Source organism: Lactuca sativa, chromosome 9, assembly GCF_002870075.4.
Source record: "Lactuca sativa cultivar Salinas chromosome 9, Lsat_Salinas_v11, whole genome shotgun sequence".
NCBI lineage: Eukaryota > Viridiplantae > Streptophyta > Magnoliopsida > Asterales > Asteraceae > Lactuca > Lactuca sativa.
In genome coordinates, this window is record NC_056631.2 from 175,401,159 (window position 1) to 175,408,407 (window position 7,249).

Sequence of the window (7,249 nt, forward strand, 5' to 3'; positions counted from 1 at the left end):
ATTCTTTTGTTATCAAAATCCTTCCCTAATCTATACAAAAATCGTGATCTTACACCCTAGAATCATCTCAAAACTCAAGATCTTCATCAAAGGGAGCCAAGGCCAAAAACACTTCATTTTTCTTCCATCTTTTCTTCCAAAAACCGAGTCAACACCCCAAGGTGAGCTTCATACCCCCTATTTTCTGTATTTATGAAGTTTTGTGGGGGGGGAATACAAGTGAAAGTGTAGATCTATATGTGTTTGTATGCCTTGTATGATTTCCATGCTTATATGTATGCTTTTATGTGTTTTTATGTTGGATCTAGCCTTAAAACCCAACAAAACCGAGATATATCTTGTGTTAAATGATTTTAGCTTCAAATATATTTCTAAACACAAAGTGCTTCAAGAAAAATGGCTAAGTGGTTTAGTAACAATTTTCTTTGGGTTAAAAACACAAATTTTGGGCCAAAAATGTGAAAAATACAAAATTAAGGGCCCAAATTGACATTTCACAGATTCTGATGGATGAAATGTGCCAAAACAGTTTCCATAAAACTATTTCTGGAATTATATTCAATTAGAGGATTAAAAACATAAATTTCAAGCTTATTGGGCTAAAAATGAAAATTTCGGCCCAAGGAGGCCCATTATGCGAATTTTTCTGTTTTGGAGGGCCAAAACTGTGAATTTCTGTAAAACAGTGGACTATAAGTGTCCCAAATCCTTTTCAAAGGTTTAAAATGCTTTTTAAATTTAAAAAGGACCAAAGTTGCAAAAATTTTCCAATTTGGGCCAAAATTGTCAAAATTGCGAAAAGAAGGGCTAAAACCGAGAAAAACTGCATTTTCAGGGACTTAAACTGTTTTCTATGAAAAATATGCTGGAAAATATTAATTTCAATAATTTTTGGTGTTAAAATGTCAAGAAAAATAGTTTAAGGACCAAACCGGGAAATATTACAATAAAAGGGTTGAAAATGTAATTTTTACAAATAATGAGGGGCTGAAAACAGAAATACTTCAAGGCTAATTCAATATGTACAATTTGATCAAATAATGACACCGCGACTATCGACGAAATACAACTCATTACAATACCAAAAGTCGTTGCTAAACGAATTGGCTCGGTCTCGAGCCAATGGAAACCTACAACTACTAGCTCTTCGATACTACGATCATACAAATAACGTTTGGTAATACATATACATACGAGTGTGCACAGACGTCTACGCACCATCTTCGGGCCCCAAAAGTGTAAAATCTTGCTTGTTGGGCCTAGCTAGCCCAATGACCTGATCTTAAGGCCCGAAGACACATATTTTCTACGGAGTGTTGAGTTTTACCGACTTGGCACCACGTAGAGTGACTTTCAATGGCTTGTACCACTGGTCCCCAAGGGTCCATGGTATTGCTAGAAAAGTCTGCATATTTTACGAGGCGGGTCGGGGACCCCTCGCACGCATATTTTCCCCAACCGGTTAATGGAGTCATCGGGGTCTTCGTGACCTCTTTCTCTTCGGATGTGGGACTACACATTGTCCGGGCGATTGGATAACGCGATTAGTACTGACGATGCCTTCGGGAATCGTTGGTATATCTACAAACTGGGCGTTTGCGTAACGTGGGTTTGTAGTAAATAATCCTGCTCGAGAACCTTCCAACGTCGCTTGGGACTGACACTGCTATTTTCGTAATGGTTTCAACGCTACTTAATGGATTCCAAAAGAATTAGGGGAACATCGGGTTTCCCTAGGGTTTTTATTTCATAACAGATTTGAAACGCATACATCTTCAATGAACATTTTTTTTTACAAGTATAGAAACAAACAAGCATACCTATGGATCTTCACAAACGTTTTCGAAAGCTTTTCTTTTCAGAAAATATCGGATTTTCTGGTGGTTTTTCAAGCTATATAAACATTCGATTTCAAACACTACTTATGAACTCACCAACATTTCATATGTTGACGTTTTTCAAAATACTTGTATTCTCAGGGAACCAGTGAATCAAGGGAATTCATATTCAGTGACGGTTGCAGTTTATTTTTGTATGAATCGAACAAATTAATTTTTGGGAATGTAATGTTTTAAACAATGTATGACATGTAAACACTACTGGTTGTATTATGAAATGAATGGTGACGAATGTTGTTATGTTTCATATATATTCAATGTTATGGTATGCAATTGAGTCACGACAGCCCCCGGACGTTTCCGCCGTCTGGTTCGGGGGTGTGACAGGTTGGTATCAGAGCTTTGTTTATAGTGAACTAGCATGTCGAGCCATACATTGATATGCAACTATAAACCAAAAAGAAGGACTAACATAACTCTGAACAAAACAAATAAATAAAATACACTTGCCTGCATTAGGAGTAAGGACCTAACGCTGAATCAAACACCATAATGCTGGTATCTCGGTTAACTCGGGACTGTTCTTAGTGATACCAAGGAGTGAATGTAGCCTGATCAACTACATTCTCTCCAAGGTAAAACTAACACACGTCTTGATGAGATCGGAATAGCCAGGGAACCTAAAACTATACCCTTATCACCCAAAAAGAGAATGTTTGCTTAGTCTGTACAATAGTCATAGTACCCTAGGAATAATGTAGCATAATTACGTACTCGCGCAGACAGCATGGCTGGTTTTCATCACCCTGGAGACCCCTACTTCCCTAATCAGGGAAACAACGGGTGGCTAGAGGAGGAGGAGGAGCCTGAGGAGGAGCAGCCGGGTATCCAGTTTCATCAGGCCTTAGTAGCTCACGGGATGCTGGTGGATGAGCCGGGAGAGAATCCGGGAGGAGCACACGACGTCGAACCCGACGAATATATAGACACCGACTACGAGTTTGGAGAGGCCGACGATGACGACGAGGAGGGTCAGGTCGGGGGCCAGGACCCCATCCCGCCATGCGAGGACGAGGCACAACCAGATCACCCCGCTCCACCAGTGAACCCCCCCAAGGGAGAACCGTTCCCTCGAAGCTGAGATCGCCGCACTGCGACAACAGCTGTATGCTATGGAGGCTCGGGCAGTGAGAGCAGAGCACGAGAGGGATGAAGTTATAGGAGACATGGCAGAGATGGCGCAGCTACTGGCGCAACATTTCGGCATATGACTTCGGCACCACCTCCTGACGCAGCTCATCGCGGTTAGGGATAGACCTATCGTAGTAGGATATTAGTAACTATGTTATGTACTCCGACTCTATGTTTAAGTGACTACACTACTCATGGAGCCGTTATGCTGTCGGATTAGTGTTACTTATGTATGCTCCTACGAGCAAATTTTCTTGTACTAAACACGGATAATATTAATAAACTTTTGTGTGTTTTACTATGATATTCTCAGTTGTTATGTGTTGAGGTGTTATGATTGTATGCTTGATGATAGTAATGCTTAGGTTCGTACCCTACACCTAGTTAGTAGGATCATAACCTCACCGAAACCACGTACACTCAACATCTTTCCGTTTCATGACAAAAAGATGCCTCGCCCAGCTACTCGCGGAAATCCCGAACCAACCCCGCCGGAAGTTGACTCCACTGCTTTCCAGGCAGCTGTGTCTGCTGCGGTCACGGCAGCTATGGCACAACTTCACCGAGGAAACAATGGAGGAGGCAATGGTCAAGGCTCCGGAAGTTCGAACAACGGGACGAACCAAGGACTCACTAAAACGTGCACCTACAAGGATTTTGCGAACGCTAAACCCCGAACTTTCAACGGTACCGGAGGAGTGATCGCCCTAAAGCGATGGATCGAGAAGGTAGAGTCGGTATTCGAGATATGCGAGTGCCCCGAGCAGATGAAAGTGAAGTTCGCGGCCTGCACTTTTGTGGACCAAGCACTCACTTGGTGGAATGGTCATGTGGAAGCTATGACACTCCCTGTCGCCAACTCTATTCCCTGGGCAGAGATGAAAGAGATGTTGACGGCTGAGTACTGCCCCCGAGGCGAAATACAGAAAATGGAGCAGGAACTATGGAATCTCACGGTGCAGAATGGGAACATCGATGCTTACATATCGAGATTCAGCGAACTATCTCTGTTGTGCCCGGGTATGATCACATCAGAGGGGAAGAAGATTGAACGATTCATTTGGGGACTGACATCCCCCATTCAAGGGAATGTGATAGCTGCGAACCCTGAAACTTTTGACAGTGCGAAGAGATTGGCAAAGAGGCTATATGATCATAACCACAAAAAGGGCGAGAAACCGGTAGAGACTGAGAAGAAGAAGGAGAGCGATGGTAAGAAAGGATGGAACAACAAGAGGAAGGGGCGTCAAGGTCCCGAGACCTCTAAAAAGCAGCAAACGGTGGCAGTTCACGCTGTCACTGCGCCGGTTCCAGTCACCCCACATGCTCCAGCCTCAGCTGCTTCAAATGCTTCAAGGCCCTATTCTGGTAGCGCTCCCAAGTGCAGCAAGTGCAGTTTCCATCATCATGGAGAATGTAAGGAGTTCCATTGCACCAGTTGCAACCGAAGGGGACATACTGCCAGATTCTGCAGGACTTATCCTTCTCAGAACCAGAGTCAGGGAAACAACCAGAGCAACAACAACAACCACCGCAACCTCAACAACACCAATGCCGGCGGCAACAACGCAGGGCCTAGCCACACCTGTTTCGGGTGTGGAAGGACGGGACATTTCCGTCGAGATTGCCCTAACAACAACAACAACTCAGGAAACAGAGGAACAGGAAGAATGCTGACTATGGGTCAGAGTGATGCAGTTCAAGATCCCACAGTGGTGACCGGTACGTTTCTCCTAAACCACACTTATGCATGCATCTTATTTGATACCGGAGCGGAGCGAAGTTTCGTAAGCGAGAAGTTTAAACATTTACTAAAACAACAACCCCAGAAGCTAAATGAAACCTATACGGTGGAAATGGCCAATGGGAAAACCGAATCCACTAGGGAGATCTACATCGGATGTACCCTAACCCTTAACCAGCACGTCTTTCGAATAGACCTAATGCCAGTATCAATTAGGAGTTTCGATGTGATTATCGGCATGGATTGGTTAAGCCCCCACCATGCTGAGATTATGTGCCACGAGAAGGCCGTTCGCCTTCGTCTCCCGAATCACGAAACCCTAGTAATTTACGGAGATAAACCCAGTACGAATCTCTGCCTCATCTCGTGCATCAAAGCGCAAAAACACTTGCGAAAGAACAATTTGGCATTCTTGGCCCACATAGTGGACAAGACCAAAGAAGAAACTAACATCCAAGACATTCCGGTAGCGTGTGAATTTCCGGACGTGTTTCCCGAAGATCTTCCAGGAGTACCCCCAGAGAGACAGGTTGAATTCCGAATCGACCTCGTTCCAGGAGCAACTCCCCTCGCTAAATCACCATATCGGTTGGCACCGGCTGAAATGCAGGAATTATCCAGCCAACTCAGTGAGCTTCTGGACAAGGGATTTATCCGACCTAGCTACTCGCCATGGGGAGCTCCGGTGCTCTTTGTCAAAAAGAAGGATGGATCTTTCAGAATGTGCATCGATTACAGAGAGTTAAACAAACTCACTGTCAAAAACCGCTACCCACTCCCGCGAATCGATGATCTATTCGACCAGCTCCAAGGAGCTAGCTATTTTTCTAAAATAGACTTACGATCCGGATACCACCAACTCAAGGTCCGAGAAGAAGACATTCCAAAAACCGCTTTTCGAACCCGCTATGGACATTATGAATTCGTCGTAATGCCCTTCGGTCTAACAAATGCACCCGCCGCATTTATGGACTTAATGAACCGAATCTGTCGACCGTTCCTGGACAACTTCGTCATTGTGTTTATCGATGACATCCTCGTCTATTCTCGAAGCAAAGAGGAGCATGGCCAACATCTCCGACAAGTCCTAGAAACGCTGCGATCGGAAAAGCTTTACGCCAAACTCTCCAAGTGCGAGTTCTGGCTTCGGAGTGTGAATTTCTTAGGCCACGTAGTTAGCCAAGATGGAATTCATGTGGATCCCTCTAAGGTCAAAGCTGTGGAAGGATGGACAACTCCGACTACTCCCACGGAAATTCGTCAGTTCTTAGGCCTAGCAGGCTACTATAGGAGATTCATCCAAAACTTCTCTAAGATCGCCAAGCCGCTTACCTTGCTTACGCAAAAGGGCGTGCCATTCAAGTGGACAGACCGACAAGAGATTTGCGTTTCGAACCTTGAAGCAAGCTCTTTGCAGCGCTCCTGTACTATCTCTACCTGAAGGAACGGAAGATTTTGTAGTTTACTGTGACGCGTCAAATCAGGGCTTAGGTTGCGTTCTCATGCAACGTGGAAGAGTGATAGCATATGCGTCCCGTCAACTAAAAAACGCACGAAGTAAATTACACGACCCATGACCTAGAACTGGGAGCCGTGGTCTTCGCCCTAAAAATTTGGAGGCACTACCTGTACGGTACTAAGTGCACCATCTTCACAGACCACAAGAGCCTCCAGCACATCTTGAATCAGAAGGAGCTGAACATGAGACAACGAAGATGGGTGGAGTTGTTAAACGACTACGAATGCGAGATCAAGTACCATCCAGGCAAGGCCAACGTGGTGGCTGACGCATTAAGTCGGAAGGAATACACAAATCGCCGTACGAAAACGCACTCGATAACCATTCAGTCTCATCTGACCACTCAAATTGCATCAGTCCAGGCAGAGGCTATGAAAGCGGAAAATAGAACTAGCGAGGCATTACGCGGAATGGAGAAGAACCTGGAAGTCAAAGAGAATGGGGTATACTACTTCATGAACCGTATTTGGGTTCCAAAAATCGGAGGATTCAGGGAGACCGTTATGAAGGAAGCCCACAAGACACGATACTCCATTCATCCTGGTTCGGACAAGATGTATTTGGACATTAAGCAGCACTATTGATGGCCTAACATGAAGGCGGAAATCGCAACTTATGTTAGTAAGTGCCTTACGTGTGCCAAAGTAAAAGTGGAATACCAGAAACCTTCCGGATTGTTACAGCAACCGGCAATCCCTGAGTGGAAATGGGAGGGGATTTCTATGGACTTCGTGACCAAGCTGCCCAAGACGTCGGAAGGATTGGACACCATATGGGTAATAATCGACCGACTGACGAAATCTGCCCATTTCCTGCCAATCAAAGAGTCCTACAAGATGGAGAGGCTGACGCGTTTGTACCTACGCGAGATTGTAAGACTTCATGGAGTGCCAAAATCTATCATCTCGGATAGGGATAGTAGGTTCACGTCACGCTTTTGGCAGCCGCTCCACAAGG